General features: G+C 50.0%; 1 protein-coding gene across 1 annotated transcript in view; it reads left to right on the forward strand.

Moving 5' to 3' along the window:
- Window positions 1–259: 259 nt before the first annotated feature.
- The window catches only part of CTBP2 (C-terminal binding protein 2), a 114,969-nt gene continuing 98,029 nt past the window's right edge, over window positions 260–17,199 (forward strand). Inside the window, exon 1 of the mRNA XM_024751534.1 lies at window positions 260–363. The gene's annotated coding sequence lies outside the window, so the exon portion shown is untranslated. The remainder of the gene's footprint in view (window positions 364–17,199) is intronic.

Below are 17,199 nucleotides of genomic sequence, written 5' to 3' on the forward strand. Positions count from 1 at the left end.
AATATCACCTTCTGGTTTTGCACACTTGGCTTCGTGTCAAAATAGATGGAAAGAGTTCATTTGTTCTGGTGCTCTACTGTTTAATTTGATCTGGTGTGTGACTAAAGCAAGACAAATAGTATTTTTAATGAAACCATTTAATAACCTCTGGTAGCTTAGAATCGAAGGCATTGGAAAAATGCAATTAAAGGATGGCTAGATGTAAACAAGGAAAAAATCACTGCTTCAGCTTCACTGATCCGATTCATTTTGCTTTCAGGGTTTCATCGCCTTAAATGGTTTTGAACCAATGAAGCTGGATTCTCTTAAAAAGACGGAGAGCCCATCGTGTGAACTATAGAGTTTGTGGACACATTTATATTGGTGAGTTATTGTAAAATATCTCCAGGTAAAAGTTCAGGTTTTTCAAAACCCCCTCTGGAATGTGTTTTCAATTTGTTGATGACTCTGGATCGCTGGCAGCCGCGGGATGTTTCACCGGGACGTCTAATAGCGGGATTATATTGATTGTCTTTCAATTAATTGCATCTGGTATTTTCATTTATCAAAAGCAAGATACATGTAATTAACTCTGAAGCAGTATAGTTCAGTGTAAAAGTGATCGTTGCTGCTGCCGCTGCTGCTGTAGAGATAAGTCAATGGAGATTACACCAGGAAACTCGAGTCAGGATGGAGCCGTGTTAGGACTTCTCGACATATTAATTACAAAGAATAAAAGTGAATTGGGGAAACAGTCCACGCCACCTCGAGTGGCTTGGGCAAAATGGTAGATGGACGTCTTTAGGGAGACAGCAGCTTGCTGAGGATGGCACATCTTTAAATGAGCTAAGGTTTTTAGACTTGCCGACCTCTAGGATGTCTTGAACGTAGAATGGTTTTCTTCTGGTGGAATGGATTAGGGGTGTGGGATGTGGGCTGAGGAGAGCCTTCAACTGTCTGCTTATTTGGAGTATGGTTGAGAAAATACCAATGAATGGAGTTCAGTCTTCCCTCCGTAGCAAGGACTTTTGGGGGTCCTGAGTTAATTTCAACATGCCTTTAGCCATTTTCCACAAAACCTAGATCTTAGACTCTCAAAGTGGCAACTTCTCAGAAATGATTGATTTTTATCCCGTTGAAAAAAATGTTTTCTCCTTGAGCTGACAATGTCATCTTAAAGCCAGAAAAAAGCGTGTGAGCCGTTTCTCACCGTTCTTTCTGTCAACCCCCAGGCTTGTTCCCTGCAGTATTGAGTAGGACAGACCCTCAGGTTTGGAGAAAGGTCAAAGGCCCACAAGGAATTTGTACAACAGATTCCCTGCCTGAGAATCCTGGGCAGATTCCAGCACACACGGTCTGGAATAAATAATAACAGAAAGAAATGTTGGCCTTAAAATGCAGCCTTAGGCACGGCTTTAGCCGGTGACCGCCAGGGGGCCCGAACTGACCCTCAGTCTCAACCCAACCAGTGGGTGTGGCCCGGGGAAGGGTCTCACTGCCTTTTCCCATGGAGGAGGGTCAGTTGCCAACAGCAGGGCTGCTGCTCCGGACCTGGGCTCACGGAGCCCACTCCCCAGCAGGTCCCTCTGGGAGGCCTTATTTGTGACGTGAGTAGTTGTACTGGGGTGGTCCCCATGAGCCCCCGCCTTGTGGAAACCCGGAAACCTTTCCCAAGAGTGATCTGAGAAGGCTGCCCCGCCAAAGGCCACGGCAGAGCATAAAGTTCACAGAGGGTTACTTATCAGAGACGACTCCGTAATCTTTGAACAATTCTAAGAATCTTTGTACTGGGGAGATGAGAAACTAGAAATATCAGTGAACCTTCTTTTGGGGGTGGGACACGGGTGTATCTATTAGTCATGATGGCCACTCTCAACCGTATGCACTCAACTTTGCCTTTTAAGGCCAACATTTATTTCTTTTCTGGCTCTCACTCATTCTTCTGAAAGAAACCTTTTTTAAAAGACCCTGTGTGCTGGAATCTGCCCGCGCTTCTCAGGCCGGGATGTTGTTGTACACATTCTTTGTGGACCTGGGGTTGGTGGGGTGTTAATTCCAGGACTGGGTAATGGCACTGAGGATGTTTTCAGTGCGTCACAGTGATGGAAATCCGTCAGACCCCCACGGTTGTCCAGTTCCATGTCCAAGCACTGCCAGTGCCCGATGCTTGAGTCCTTCACAGAAAGTCACCCGAGGTTCACCTGAGGGAGCGTCTCGGCTGGGTGCCAAGACTTGAGAGTGATGCTTCGTACGTTTTGTAGACACCACGGGGTTGGAAAACTACTTCTCTAAAGATAAGAATGTGGAAATCCACAGTATAAGGATGAAATGGGCTTTTTAAATATCAAGAAATGGTTACATAACAGCATTTTCATTTGACTCAGCCTAATAATTGAACCACTGCGGGATCCTGTTTATCAGCGATCTCTGTCTCAGAGAGAGGAACATTGACATTGCATAAATGCATCCAACATCAGGATGAAATTGCAACGCCATTCCCGATAGCAAATTCTCCCCTAGCACCTAGCACGCGCACACATTTGGCCTTGTAAAATGGTTCTCAGCACTTATGTGTTTTGGGCATAATTTGGGGTAACAGTTTTTGATAGCAGTCTGGAAGAGCTTGAGAAGCTCGGTGTAACGTTGGCGTTGGCCCTCATTAGAGCACGGCCACCGTGCCTGGAGGATGCCTCGTGGTGTCTGTGACCTCACCCACATTGACTGTGACCCCGATGGCCTGGCTGCTCCCCAGCACTGGGCACCCTGCCAGTGGTTTAACCTTCGTCCCTGACCACCCCCCTGTACACTCAACAGGGTGTGGTTCTCGCGTGTCCCAGAAGCATGTGTTAGTTCTTGGCTCTTTTCTCTGTGGCTTGTCACTGTGCCCAGTACATTGTACCCCACTCGTTGGATGGCTACTCATTCAGCCCCAACTGCAGTCAATACCTAGCAGCACAAGAGGGGTATCTTGAATTGCAGCCAGAGCAAGGGACCACATGTTGATTTCAACCTGGTAGCTTACCTGTTGAGATCTCCTAGACAAATCCTTTTTAATGTAGGCAGAAGAGAAGGAAATAGACAAAAGCCACAAAATTCATGAAAAGTCACAGTCTTGGAATGGCAAACCTGTGTGGTGCTAGAACCATTTATACGTCGTTTTTGTCCTCTTAGTATATGTGTGCGTGCCCTCACTTAAAAGCATTCTATTTCTGTTATTCTAGACCTGATAGTCTGGTTTGTGGCTTTTTTCTTTTCATAATTTCAAATCAGACATGTCAGCCTCCTCCCCCCGTGCAAAGAGGCTCATTTGGTCATCACTAATGAACGACAACACGCTACATTGAGATCTGTTGCATTTTGCTCTGCTTTTACCGTCCATTCTGTACGTCATCGCTTGCTACGGTGAAACCCCGACGTGCTACGTGGTTCGCTGACTTCTGGAACCAGACTTAGTTCTCCAGTGGTTCAGATGGGCCGTTGTTTTTCCTTGTGCCATTTTGTTATTAAGCATTAATATTTGTAGCGGTACCAAGTTACCTTGTAATTTTAACAAAAGCGTCAGGGAAAAATAAGTGCTTTTTGTCAAATGTCTACAGCTAAGTGGAAATGCAAATCACAGCCCTTAGCTTTTATTCTGTAAAATGATGGTGGCGTAGCAGTGGCTGCGGTTTGTCAAAGACGTGACAGCGTATCCGGCTGCCGCACCCAGAGAGGCTTGTGCACTGCTTTATGTTGACAGATTGCAATGATGATGTGGAAGCTTGACCTGCCCCACAAAGCACCAGGGAAAGGTGATCTGGGGTTCCCCTGGTGCTGGTGACTCAGAGGGGAGGGCCTTGCAAGGTCTGTTGTAGGGTCCAGGCTGCTCTGATCTGAGTGTGGCTTTAGTGGGCCAGTGGGCCCGATTAGGGCCTCTGCCCTGTTTCTGCCAACACAGCTTTCTTCCCCGCAAAACAGAAGGGAAAGTATTGCTTTACTCCAGAAATAAATGCCTACACCTTGCAGTGAGTCTGACTCTCGCTGCTTGAGCACTGGAGGGAGCTGGCTGTGGTCACGCTGGGCCTCGTGTTGTGGCCTCCAGGGTCCCCTTGAGTTCTTGGCCTGCCCTGGCCGTCACCCGTCCACTCTTTCCAGGCAGCCTGCACTAGGGACGTGTGATCCTGCTCCGGTTTTTAGACTAGAGGCACAACTGCCAACATCGGAAAACACAAACCAGAGCAACATACGCTGGGCCTTTCGTCTCCAGGGGACTGTCTAGATGAGAAACAGCCAGGAGGCCGAGACGGGGGCGACAGGGAAGATGTTGGTGGAGCTTCGGCCCGGGCTGTCTGCGGAGAGGGGGGAGGGGTGGGGTCTCAGCTGGAGCTCTGGGGTCTTGGTTCTTGCTTGTGTTTTATTCATGAGCTGCAGATCCACGTTCCCGTAGGAGCCCTTCTCTGGGAGGTGTTGATTCAGCCCTTGTCCTTTCCTCCAGGGAATTTCCAGATCCCAGCAAGGCTCCTGGGTAGGAGGACCAGAGAGATCATCCACCTAGTCCCTTTGTTCTGTTTTCAAAGTCTGTCCTTGTCCCGGTCACATGGGGGTCAGGCCCCTAGCCCCTACCTTCTGGTGGGTCATTTTCTGCTCTGCTGGTGCTGTCCCCACCTCCCAGCCCTCAGGACTGGTTCTAATCGACCAGCGAGGCCAGGGAGGCCCGGAACTCTGTCATCCATGTGTCCGCAGTAAGCTAGCCTGCCTGTACTTCCTGGGGTTCCCGGCCAGGGAGGGTCTCTACCAAGCTGTGTTCCTGCTGGAGGTCTGTGCCTGGGAGGGATGGCTCCTTGCGGCCATAGGAGAGCAGCGGGGCCACGGCCCTCTCTCCTGGTGGAGCAGGGCTTGGGTCAATACTGAGCATGCCATACAGCGTTGCGTGCGGACACACTAGGTATGTGGCCCTATCTTCCCAAGATCCTATAACCTTGGCTAAGATCCCTGTTTTATTTTTATTTTTTTTTTTTGCGGTACGCGGGCCTGTCACTGCTGTGGCCTCTCCCGTTGCGGAGCACAGGCTCCGGATGCACAGGCTCAGCGGCCATGGCTCACGGGCCCACCCGCTCCGCGGCATGTGGGATCCTCCCGGACTGGGGCACGAACCCGTGTCCGCCGCATCGGCAGGCGGACTCCCAACCACTGCGCCACCAGGGAAGCCCCCAGATCCCTGTTTTATTAGCGAAGCACTTGATGCTGAGATCATATGCCAGCACACGGGGCCCGTGAGTAGACCTGCGGCTTGGACACTGATGGTGTAACCCCAGGCTCAGGGTTCCCTTGGTCCCTGCGGAAACACCGCAGTCCTGTGACTTGCTTTGCCAGTATGCAGGATCCCTCTGTAGTGATGACTTCGTCGTGATGACTTCTGGGGTCCTCAGCTTTCTGGGAAGTTCACGTTCTCGTGTGCATGGTGGAGTCCATCCCTGCCTCAAGCACTTGGTCCGTGGGAAGGGGGGCTGACCATGGGCTGCCCCTTGTCCCCAGGGGTGTGGCTGTGTGCAGGGAAAGCACCTCTAAGGCCAGCCACGATGGGAACCTGAACAGACCCCACACAGAAGCATTTCTGCCCCTGGCCTCCCAGTCGACAGAGGAACAGCAGCCCCAGGTTATGGGACAACTAGAGGCCATTGTCACTGGTCTGCTCCTTACCATTTCCCTGGGACGTGGAGCATGTATGTGTGAGAGGGAGGGAGAATGGGAGGAGTGGATGGAGGCGCGAGCCTGCGTGGGGTAAGGGCCAGGCGTGTTGAAGGAAATGATAGTTCATGTTTGCTATAAGCTTCGGACTGAGGATGTTCATGTCACTGTGTGAGTGGGTGGGGAAATGAGCTTTCTCATTTAAAAATGTTTGGGTCTCAGTCCAGCGCTCTGGGTGTCATTAATGGGAGAGGAAGAGCTTATTTCTTTGTATAAATATTTTTGTTTAGCACTTGTATGTTACCACTGCCAATGTAACTACTATTTCTAGAATGCATTGGGCCAATAACATCTTTTTAGAATATAATCTTACTTTTAGGTCATTTTGGTGATCATTCCATTTAGATTTTTGTGGAGGAACACAGCATCTCTCCAGGTTCAAGTGTAAATCTGGCATTACTTTCAACTTAGCCTCAAATTCCTCAGCTGCAAATGCTAAGGAAATACTCCACCGCTCAAGAAATAGCCCACACGTGATGCGGAAAGAACCGGGGTACTTACAGAGTTCTTCATCATTTAATTTCTGGATCCTGATTTGGTGCATTTTCCAAAGTAAGGCTTTAGGAAATGTCTGAGGATTCAGCGGTCCCCGGTGGAGGTTGTCCCCAGGACCGTTGCCTGCGGCTTCCCCCTTCCCTGGCGTCCACCTAACAAGCAGCTCAACACATTTGCTTTATTGAGTGATTGATTCCTTTATTTTTGGCAACCTTGGCAACTCCCACCTGGACCCGTGCTGTTAAAAACAAAGTCTTCCTGGTTAACTGAACACGTTTGCAATTCACTCTTTCTACGTAGCAATTAAGATAATTCCCTTTAAAAAAAAAAAGAGATAATTCTCTTAGACTCCTACCAGCTAAAGATAAATAGGAGGTTTAAAAAGAAAGTGCTTCGTAATTCATTGGTTTGTGCGTGAGCAGGCAGACTGGTAACAGACGAGAAGGTCTGCCGTGAGTGGACCCCTGTGCAAGGAGTGAAATGGGACATTTTTTCTGTCCTTCTCTTCGGCAGCAGCCCGAGCAGTGACATTTATACATATTTCATAACGTGGTTCCTTTAGACAGAGGGAGCAAACAAATCAATTTCTCAGCAGTATACTGTGTAAAGGAAACAGCAACAACCTGTGGGGTAAGTTACAGAAGCTGTTAAGATTAATTATATTCGGCAAGAAGATAGAACGTTAGGGAAAAAATGCAGATGTGTGGGGGTGAAAAACACAAGCCACGGATGAGTAGCAGTTCGGAACGTCTGATGCCGGTACTTAATTTCCATTTCTTCATATGTGTCTACTGATCAACTCCAGTGGCTCCCACCCGGGACCCGCCATTCCGTCTTTTCTCGAGGCTGGTGGATCAGCTGTCCTCGTGAGCTTCCAGTTGGATCCGCTTAGAGCAGCCTTGATTTATCGGACAGTATTGTGCTGTCTTTTAATATAGGAAATTTGCAGAAAATGAGTTCGTGGCAAAGATATCTGGTTCCTGTGTCTTGTAACTCAATACCTGGTCTGTGGTCGCCTCCCTTCTTCTGGTTCAGCTATACATTGTTTAACTCAAAGGAAACCTTTGTTGGCCTGGGCAGGGTGTAACCTGCAACTCCTTGAAAAACTCAGCCGAAGCAGCGGCAGGGCAGCGATCCATTTCGTCAGGTCCGGGGCGGGGGTGCTGTTCGCTGGGCGGTGCTTTCGTTCTGGATACCAGAGCCTCAAAACAGGCCTTCCCCCCACTCAGGAGGAGCTTTGGGGCAATGCAGGTTTACTGGGTGCCCCTCGGTTCATCCGGTCACGGCCACCTGCGTCCCACCCCTTCTGCAGACTGAAGACAGGTGTCCACAACCCAGGAATGGAAATGTGGAAGAAGCACTGTGGGAGGGTGGGTGCGCAGTCCTGCAAGATACTGACTCAGGACGCCCTTGGCCTCATCTGCATCTCTTAGTCAATATTGATAACCTACTGGGCTTGTCTTTGCTGGGTGCCCATCACCCCCCTAGCACATTTGGGTCCTCACTCATGTTCGCTGGTGCAGGAGGGTTGCCCAGTCATTATAACACAGAAACCCAGGACTTCAGACTCTCTGATGACGCTGAGGCTTCTGACTCTATCAGGTGGAAGTAGACAAAGGTTTTGTGAATGGACTCGGATTCAGGATTAGTACTCTGTTAACATGGAATCTTCCAGAGTGATTTTCACAAGCTCTGTGAGGCAGAGGTCACATCCGATGCCCTCATGGTCTCCTTGATTTTCTGTACATGGTTCACACGTTACAGATGCCACAGGACTCTTTCGAATGAATGAATCCCAGGCTGCAGAGGGACCAGGGAGGTGTGGGATGGCTGGACCTGTGCAGGAACCGTCCCAGCATCTGTCTGGAAGGAAGGGTTGATTCTGCGTCAGCTGGGAGTGTCTTCTGCTGACGGAAGGCAAACCAGCATGGTGCACTACCTGTTTGGAGGAGGTGTACGTGCTCTGAAATAATATGTCCATGTTCCCGAGCTTTCCGCGGCAGGGGAGCATGTCCCTGCCTCCCCTACTTGCAGGTGGGACACAGGTGGGGCGGGGAGTTTGAATTCTGTGTAGCTTGGGGACCCAGCTGTACTCTCCTGTCCTCTGGGGTGCTGTGCTTGTGGTGGCTTCCTGGGTGAGGGGGAGTTGTGATTCAGCCGCCTTGATTGAATCTGAGCTGCAATTACAAGGACCTGTAGTCCCAGGTCCCTTGGGACTGAAGGACAGATGGAGGGTGTATCAGATTCCTTCGTGGACCCATCACGGTGGCTGCATGCTTTGCCTGCCTTTGGAGATTTGGAAACTGGTACTTTGTGTATGCGTATCTGATGACCCCAGTCCCATGTTTGTTAAAAACCCTAACTTTGAGAGTACAGGACTCCTGGCCTTTCATAATTCAGACTCACTTCCACTTCCTAATTACAGCAGAAGATGACTCTAAACCACGACATAGGGTTGCAGCTTCCTCTAGAAAAGAGGGTTCTTACTGATTTGTACTCTGATCTCCCACAGGCTTCAGTGGCAGCACTGCAGAGGCCTGTTGAAGGCTGGAAAGCCTTCTGCTTGCGTGTTTAAATAGAGCAGAGTGATGGCGGCCTTAGACTTGGCTGGGAAACCGCCCAGCTCTTTAGTCTGGGATTGCATCATAACAGGCATCCCTCCAGAGCCCCATGGCTTTGGCACCGCCTTCTTGTTTTTTTTTTTTTAATAAGTTTGTTTATTTTATTTATTTATTTTTGGCTGCATTGGGTCTTCGTTGCTGCACACGGGCTTTCTCTAGTTGCGGCGAGCGGGGGCTACTCTTCGTTGCGATGTGTGGGCTTCTCATAGTGGTGGCTTCTCTTGTTGCGGAGCACGGGCTCTAGGCACGTGGGCTTCAGTAGTTGTAGCACACGGGCTCAGTAGCTGTGACTTGCGGGCTCTAGAGCGCAGGCTCAGTAGTTGTGGTACACGGGCTTAGTTGCTCCGCAGCATGTGGGATCTTCCCGGACCAGGGGTCGAACCTGTGTGCCCTGCATTGTCAGGCGGATTCTTAACCACTGCACCACCAGGGAAGCCCACCTCCGTCTTGTTTTCGCACAGGGAAGGTAAAGATTCCAGTTGCCAAGGCGAAGACTTGGCCGTCGGCTTGGTGGTGGGTGGAGGGAAAGGTACTGAAGGCAGTGCCAGGAAATGCTTGCGGGGTGTGTCCTGGGCCACCTCGGATGGCGCCAACCTTGGGCAAACTAAACCCCTCTGCACTTAGCACCTCTGAATCCCTCTCTGTCAAATGGGGGTGAATAGTAAGTAGTACTGAATCTCAGAGTAGCGGGAGTTCAACGAAACAGTCATTGAGGAGGACTTGGCAAGTTCCTGGTACATTGTAAGGGCTTAATAGAGAATGACCACCACCATCATCATCATTATTAACAGCATCCGTAAGTGAGATAGTCATTCATTTCACTTAGCTTGGAGGGGAGCCCTGGTGACCTGCCGACGGCTGGAGGAGCTTGGAGCACAGAGTGTATCTCTCCAAGGAGGCACCTGTAGTCTGGCTGATATGAACATTGAGATGGAAGATGCATAGAACTCTAGACTTCCTGGTTCATGGCACTTCTGTAATGTTTTCCTCCTGGGATGTTGGAAGTGGAACCCATCTCCTTTCCCACCAACCTGGTAATGATGTTTCTTTGTCAAGGAATGAAGGTTTAGGGTTCCCTGAGGCCTTTTGCACATGTTGCACATGTTGAGTTTGAGCTCTTCATTTCATGAGGGTGAGCTGATCCGAGCCACGGCGGCGCCGAGGTGCTGGTGGCAGGGTACTGTGCCCAGGTGTGACTGGCTACCTGGATACCTGTCTGATGATGTGTGTCCTTCTCTGGGAGAGGGTCCCCGTTCTCCTGTCAGTGGCTCAGGTCTCTGCAATTTGCCTGAACGTTGAGTGTGACCAGCAGGGCTGAGGCCGACTTGGCCTGACCCTCCCCAGCGGTGACCGGGTCAGCCGTGGAGAGGGGCAAGCACATGGGGCTTTATCCTGAGAGCAGCGCTGGGAGAGGCCAGTTAGCACGGCTACTTCACATGAAAGGCTGTTAGATTCAGGTCACCGGGTTTGGACTCCTGCATTTTATGGCAAAGTCTAAAAATGCAGATTTGTAACAACCAATGTTGATGAATTCAGACTGTTTGAATTTCACACTGAATAATGGCTGGAATTATCAGAGCCAGGGGCTTAGGAGATCCTTGGATCGGTGTAATCTTTTCTCAGGATTCAATTGATAGATAGCATGATGTAATATCACATTACTTTTATTAACAAGCCTGGCGATAAAAGAAACACACTTATTAGGATAGGAGAATTTAGTAAAAATAGTAGTAATAACAAGACAATTTGGAATGTGTAATCTATCCAGTAAATTTCAAGATGCCACATCTCATTTAAAATGCAGTGCTGCGCCCATAGATGTTGAACGCAATACCTCTGTACCCTAGGGCTTCCTGTTTTTTTTTTTTTTACTTTAAAAATATTCTATTTAAATGCAGATTTTGATTTGCAATCTAGGAAGAGAAGTATAGGAAGAAGGACAACTGCATCTTTTAAATCAATTTTGGTTTCATGGTTTCTTATTCTGCCTGTCTTTCTCGTCCCCACCTTCTCCTCCCCCAAAGGGTAATCTCTAAACATACAGGTTTAGGAAAATGCATAACGTTTCAGAGGATAATAGTATTGTTATAGCCTTGTCTGTCTTAGAATTTTCCTCCGCACACACCCCGCCACCTCAGGCTGAAGAAACACTAAGGGATCCAGATTTCCTCATAGGGCAGAAGCTTGAGAATTTCTCTCTCTCTCTCTCTCTCTCTCTCTCTCTTTTTTTCCCCCAGTATGTATGTATGTCTGTCACGTATGTATTTATTTAGCTAGCTGCGTCAGGCCTTAGTTGCAGCAGGCAGGATCTTCGTTGTGGTGCGCAGGCTTAGTTGCTTCGTGACATGTGGGATCTTAGTTCCCCGACCAGGGATCAAACCCGCACCCCCCTGCAGTGGAAGCACGGAGTCTTAACCACTGGACCGCCAGGGAAGTCCTGAGAATTTCTCTTTAAATTGAGCTAATTCACAGGAAATGAACCCATATCCAAGAATACACATTTGTGGTAGTTAAACTATTTTCCTTTTAGAATTTATTGCTGCTAATTCTGTGTGTGTGCGTGTGTATTTATTCCCCCTGAATTCTATCCTTCCATTGCTTCTCCACATGCATTTCAAGTACCTTACCTGGAAAACTAATGGAACAGCCATATTGCAGGGCACAGATGTCAGGAATTTTTAGGGCTTTTCCTTTCTGAGCGCAGAAGTGACTAGTTTCATGTGGAGCTTCAGTTACCAAAGAAATGGATTTATAGCTTTTGACATTCTACTCCTAGAATTAATTAGGTGGCTAATCATTATAAATACCATTTTCTTTTGCTGTTGTCTCCATTTAATAGAGCATCTCTTGCTATACGCACTTGTCAGTTTCAAACTGAGAGCTGTGTTTTGGCTTTTATGATCTGTCAAGGGAAAATGAAAGTAAATTCTTTATAATATGCTAATTGATCTATTTGGGAATTTTTAGATATAGACAACATCTGTGCTTGCCAGTAACACAGTTAATAGCTTCCGATCTTCAACATAAGAAAATGTTTTCACTGTGTGTGACCTTGCGGAGACCTGCTGTGTCCTCCCCAGGGCTTGGCCGTGTGCCATTTGGGGTCCTTTCCTCGGGACCTGAGGCCATGTAGAGGATGGCCAGCTGTAGTCTTGTGCCCCCGTCCCCACCCCAGCCTAGACCAGACTGGCTGGAGTGAGGGGTTCAGAGCAAGTGACTCTGGGCTCGGGCCGTCCTCAGAACCCTTCTGTCTTCCTTGGCGATGCCGCCTGCTCTGGTAGCTGGGCACCTTTGTGTTTTCCCTTAGGCAGTGATTTTGGCAACTCGAGAGCTTTTTTTCTTGCAAACCTGTAGCCAGGAAGTGTCCTGTCTTTTCCTGTTGGGCGTGAGGGTTCCCTTTAAATGCTGACTCTTGGCAAAGGAGAGTTTCCCCAGCAGTTGGTGGGAAATGCTCCAGGTTGACTTGGGGGCGGGCAGGAGGAGGTCCCTTCAGTGTGCCTGGGTGTTGGGGCTTGCGTCACAGGCCTTCCTTGGCCGTGGAACACAGAGTTGAAAAGCCCAGAGTGGTCCAGCGCTTGCCCTCAGAAGGAAGCCAGGTGAGCCGAGTGTTCTGAGCTTTCCCATCCCTCTTGGGCACACGGCCTCATTCGGTCTCATATGTGTGGCCAGTCCTGCAAAGTCAGAGGGGGGGAATCTTTATTTATCCTTATTATTTTAATGGATAATGGAGGTTAATTGCCTTCTCTTGGCTCCTGGCAGGAGCAGAGGTGGGGTTTGAACGCAGGTCTGGGTTCGACCTGCACACCCAGCCTGTCATGCACCATCCCCATCTCCCAAGACTGTTTGGACGTTGGGTATAAATGTGGCTTGCTGTTGAGTGTACCTGACCGGCTGATTTGATGGCTGTCCTCTCACTGTAGACTCCTAAGTCTGTTTACAAACAAACATCTAAGAGAAGGCTTCCCGACCCAGATGCTCCCAGGCAGGTGAGCTTGTTGCGTTCTGTGTGTGGGGTCCAGAGCTCCATTCCCCAAGGCCCCAGCAGGGGTTGGCCCCAGACCAGTACAAGCCTCTTGCTTGGACTTTGCAGTAGCCAAGCCCCCGGGCTGGACCACTGCAGGGAGGGGAACTCAAACCCCAGAGTGTCTGTCTGTCCTGTTTTTGTCTCTCCGTTCAGCAGAAGCAGCCTCCACGCTGACTCACTGGCACTGTGAGGACGAGGCTGGGGTCTGGGCAAGTCAGGGGAGAGGAATGAACAGCAGGGTCTTCTCACCTCCCCTCCTCGGAAGCCTGGCCCTCTGATTCCCCAGGTCCTGGCCTTCCTGCAGGCTGCTGACCACAGAGACTCCAGCCAAGTGATGTATTAAGGGCCAGCCATGCCCTGGACACTGCTCAGTGCTGTTATCCTCCTGTTATCACTAATTCTCAGCCTCCAGCGATGGTGTGTATGTAGGTGTCATCATTACAAACACAGGTAGGGAACGGGCTGTGCATTCTGAGGTGATCTTCCCAAGGTCCCACAGACCATTCCCTGGGCTGAACACATCCCGCCTCACACCTGCCCAGTGACGGGCAGCTGAGAAGTCACAGTGCATAGTAAGTCCTTCGTGAGTGGTGGTTAGTGACTGTTGCCAGTACTGCTTTTACCGTTGGCCTCTCTTCCCTTTTGTTTGAACCTAGATCCTTTGGCCAAAGGTAATCACTGCAGAGGAGTAGTCATTGAGTCTGTCGCTGAGTTACCAGCACCCGTGACCTATTCATCTCTGGCTGAACTGGTACACTCAGGCACACTTAGATGTACACACAAATGCACACACTCCTACATGTGCGCACACACACACACACTCCTGCATACGCATGCGGGGGGGGGCGGGGTGTGGACCTCTTGTGGCATGTGTGCCCTGGGGGCGCCTGCGTCTGGACCGGGTGAGGGGTTTCTCGGACCTCATCCTCCTGGGTGCTCGCCTTGGCTGCCTCTCGGGACTGGCTCGGATGAGTGCAGACTCTTAGCTCCCACGGTGGAGAGCGGAGGGCTTAGACAAACAGTCACCCGTCTTAGCTGTTGGCTGAAATGTTTATAGAAATGGAGTTGGGGGGCTTCCCTGGTGGCGCAGTGGTTGAGAGTCCGCCTGCCGATGCAGGAGACACGGGTTCGTGCCCCGGTCCGGGAAGATCCCACATGCCGCGGAGCGGCTGGGCCCGTGAGCCATGGCCGCTAAGCCTGCGCGTCCGGAGCCTGTGCCCCGCAACGGGAGAGGCCACAACAGGGAGAGGCCCGCGTACCGCAAAAAAAAAAAAAAATGGAGTTGGGGGGCTTCCCTGGTGCCGCAGTGGTTGAGAGTCCGCCTGCCGATGCAGGAGACACGGGTTCGTGCCCCGGTCCGGGAAGATCCCACATGCCGCGGAGCGGCTGGGCCCGTGAGCCATGGCCGCTAAGCCTGCGCGTCCGGAGCCTGTGCCCCGCAACGGGAGAGGCCACAACAGGGAGAGGCCCGCGTACCGCAAAAAAAAAAAAAAATGGAGTTGGGGGGCTTCCCTGGTGCCGCAGTGGTTGAGAGTCCGCCTGCCGATGCAGGAGACACGGGTTCGTGCCCCGGTCCGGGAAGATCCCACATGCCGCGGAGCGGCTGGGCCCGTGAGCCATGGCCGCTAAGCCTGCGCGTCCGGAGCCTGTGCCCCGCAACGGGAGAGGCCACAACAGGGAGAGGCCCGCGTACCGCAAAAAAAAAAAAAAATGGAGTTGGGGGGCTTCCCTGGTGCCGCAGTGGTTGAGAGTCCGCCTGCCGATGCAGGAGACACGGGTTCGTGCCCCGGTCCGGGAAGATCCCACATGCCGCGGAGCGGCTGGGCCCGTGAGCCATGGCCGCTAAGCCTGCGCGTCCGGAGCCTGTGCCCCGCAACGGGAGAGGCCACAACAGGGAGAGGCCCGCGTACCGCAAAAAAAAAAAAAAATGGAGTTGGGGGGCTTCCCTGGTGCCGCAGTGGTTGAGAGTCCGCCTGCCGATGCAGGAGACACGGGTTCGTGCCCCGGTCCGGGAAGATCCCACATGCCGCGGAGCGGCTGGGCCCGTGAGCCATGGCCGCTAAGCCTGCGCGTCCGGAGCCTGTGCCCCGCAACGGGAGAGGCCACAACAGGGAGAGGCCCGCGTACCCCAAAAAAAAAAAAAAAAAAAAAGAAATGGAGTTGGGAGATAATTAGACAGACGGTGCTGCTTCTTTCTCTGTTTTTCCCAGGTGGACAAGTAGGGACAGTTTAATTTGAGACCAGTAAATTTTATAATTGGATTTAAAAGAGGAAAATGTGTGAACCTGGCACGCACATTACCTTTTCCACTGTGGTGACAGGAGCCTCTCATCGAGTATGGATCAGATGATTTTATGACGCCGACATTAGTATTGGGTGCACACGTAATCTAGAGTCAGCAGGTTCATACACTACTATCTCATTAAATTTTCAGGCAAAAGCTGCAAAAATTAATTGGAGGCATGTAATAGTTTAGAATGTGAGCCAGCTTATGGTAATATAAATTGTATAAAAGAAGACAGTTTTATATACTGAGAGGGGGAAAACCGGTTTACTTTAATGAGAAGAGATAGAAATGTAGAGCTATTTTTTCATTACAGATGCACTTGAAAGTGTTTGGACTTAGTTGATGAATAGAGTTAATTCTCTGCTACAGTTCCAGTAATTCATATTGCACAGTTTAATGACTTCTAGATAAAAACAGGATTGAAATGTTAATTTCTCTGAAGAAATTGGGGCACCCTTGTATATCAGGCTTTCCCCCCTATTAAACCACTAGTTAATTTCACTAAACAAGTCTCCTGGAGTTACTTCATGCTACGTAGACTTTTGTACTTCTTACCTGAGTTAGCTGTCTTTCTCTAAGCCATGATGTACGTGACTGTCTTAAATGAGAGGATTTGTTGGGCAGACCTGTGTCTACACAACTTGACCCAGTAGAGGTTCCCCCACGTGGAGATTCGTAACCAAGCGCAAGATTTCATCCATATTCTAGTGACTAATAACTTTTGTTTTCTTTGCTTTTGTTTGGCTGTGGGTTTGGCTGGGTAGATCTGTTGTCCCTGGTCTTGAGCTGGGAAACAAGAAATCTTGATCAATCAGTGTTAGATTCCTGAGGCTTCTGTCCCAAATCATGCAGGAACTTTTCATCATCACCATATTCTTCTGCATTTTTGTTTTCTTTTACACTTTTCGTAATGCTGGGCTTTTTTTTTTTTTTCCCTAGAGCTGGTTCAAAACTGAGTTCAGTGTCTTCTCTTCCACTTTAACCTACTCTCAGAAAAAAGATGCGCAGGAAATATTAACTGTAACAACGAAAAGTTAAGTAGTAGTGGTGCTGAGTAACTATGGAATATTCAAGTTCCTTCCCAGATTTCCTACGTGTATATCTCTATGGGTTTTTTGTTTTGGTTTTGGTTTCGTTCGGTTTTTGATCTGTTTGTTTCACAGTGAGGACAGAAAACCCACGAGTATTTAAAAGGGCGGGAAAAGATGACTCCAGCCCGGTTCTCCATTTTTCCAGTTTGCCTCTGGATGTGGTGTTTGAAGGGCTTCCTAGAAAGGACTCCTTTAGGGCTGAGCAAGTGAAGACCTGGCAAGACTGACTTAACTCCCAGGGGGGATGCAAGGACCCCTGCGCCCCCCCCCCCAACCCAGTTAGACCGCTGGGCCCAGAAGAGGCTACATCCTGAGAGTGGGCTGGTAGGTGCTGGTTTTTAGGTTCTTGTCTGTTGAACTTGGCTTTCTGAGACCCTCCACCCCTCTCTGTGCCTTTGTCAGTTAGGGACCTTCTGACATTTGGGGATTTGGTCTTTTTTCCTGAGATCTGTTTGTAGGTGTGTGTCCCAACTTTCGCTCACGGAGCCGTTAGTGGCACGGCTGGGAAACGTAACGTGAACTTGGAACGTGTTGAGAGGCTCGCCCTGGGAGGCTGCTCTCATCCTGCGGTCACCAAAGCCCTTTGCTTTCTCAGCGTCTGCTTCACTGCGCTGAGCTGTGGGTCAGGCACACGGTCAGATCCTCTCCTTTGAACGCATTTTTTTCAGGACGGCATCCCCCGGCCCTGCGCACCTTGGCTCCTTCTCGTGTGGCCGGGAGCTCACACTTGTCCTTCTCTGCTCTGCTCACTGGATGCACTTGGTCGATTCCCTTCTTTTATCCCCACTCTGTCCCTTTCATCAGCCACCTTCACGTCAGCGATGTCTCTTCTGTCCCACATGGTGGAAAGTTAACTTGTGTACCATCGACCCCAGCCATTCCTCAGCATCCCTCTTCCTTCGCAATCTCAGAAACTTCAGTTTAGGGTTCCTTTAAGGGAGTCACTCAGCTTTTGGCGCTGTTGACATTGGGGAC

The sequence above is a fragment of the Neophocaena asiaeorientalis genome, unplaced genomic scaffold (assembly GCF_003031525.2).
Source record: "Neophocaena asiaeorientalis asiaeorientalis breed wild unplaced genomic scaffold, Neophocaena_asiaeorientalis_V1.1 scaffold108, whole genome shotgun sequence".
Taxonomy (NCBI): Eukaryota; Metazoa; Chordata; class Mammalia; order Artiodactyla; family Phocoenidae; genus Neophocaena; species Neophocaena asiaeorientalis.